General features: G+C 32.0%; 1 non-coding gene across 1 annotated transcript; it reads right to left on the reverse strand.

Moving 5' to 3' along the window:
* Nucleotides 1-269: 269 nt before the first annotated feature.
* Nucleotides 270-459, reverse strand: LOC116550497. Its single transcript, XR_004268456.1, has one exon. It is a non-coding gene; the product is annotated as a U2 spliceosomal RNA (small nuclear RNA).
* Nucleotides 460-1,088: the final 629 nt, after the last annotated feature.

The following is a 1,088-nucleotide window of genomic DNA, read 5'->3' on the forward strand; positions in this document are numbered from 1 at the left end:
GTGCTCTCTCTGTTACTCTACTCCCAAATTAAAGGTGTTACATTTCTTTAAGAAATTTACATCTTATTAAAAGCCATTAGTCTACAAAGGTAGACTATCTTCCGAACCCTAAATTGGACTTACTAAATTATTTTATGTAAGTCCTCTAATTATGGTAGAATGCCTTAATTAATTCCTTGGCTTTGAGAATGTAAGAGGATTGAAAGGTAAAATATACTAAATCTACTTTGAACATTTTTTTTTGAAAATTAAAAAATATTTTCACCCCGATGGGGTGCATCATTCCTGGAAGTACTGCAATACTAGGTCGATGTATGGAGTGGATGGAGCAAACTCCTATTCCATCTCCCTGCTCCAAAAATCTATTTAATATATTGTCCTCGGATAGAGGCCGTATCAGATATTAAACTGATAAGACAGATACTACACTTGATCTTAGCCAAAAGGCAGAGAAGCTACACTTTGAACATTAATTGGATTTGGGGCTCTATATACTAATCTTAGTTATAATTGCCACAAAAGCTATATTCAATTTTTAAGCTTATGTGTATAGGAATGTATACATTAAGCTTGGTAATAGGGGCTCAGATTAAAAAAGAACTTATAATGTCATAGAGCATAGACTATTAGATTTGAAAGTAATCATAGGGAACATCAGTAAAATAGCTCATGTTTCAAATAGGAAAATGAAAATCCATCACAGCATATCTTTATAAGGTGTCACAGTCACTAGCATCTGGATTTCAGACATCATTATTTTGCATGTAAATTAGAATAGATAATCAGTGCTCAATAAATGTTCTTTCAGTCAACTAATCTATCAAGTTCTAGTACTCATTTTTAAAAACTAAATTTGCAAATTACAGTGCAGACAAAAATACTTTTCTCCAAGAAGAAAGAACTACACATAAATGTTCTTGCAAAATGGAATCTTCTTTGGTTTAAATGGAAAACATGCCTAACAAAACTGATAATAGACCAAAGAAAATTGAGTTTTTCAGTGGTGTAATTCTAGGATTACATAGAAAAGAACAATTCATTATTTAAGTTTAGCCAAATTGGGACCAGAATTGGCAATTTCCCCTGAC

Source organism: Sapajus apella, unplaced genomic scaffold, assembly GCF_009761245.1.
Source record: "Sapajus apella isolate SASKATOON/1434 unplaced genomic scaffold, GSC_monkey_1.0 scaffold7, whole genome shotgun sequence".
NCBI classification, from domain to species: domain Eukaryota; kingdom Metazoa; phylum Chordata; class Mammalia; order Primates; family Cebidae; genus Sapajus; species Sapajus apella.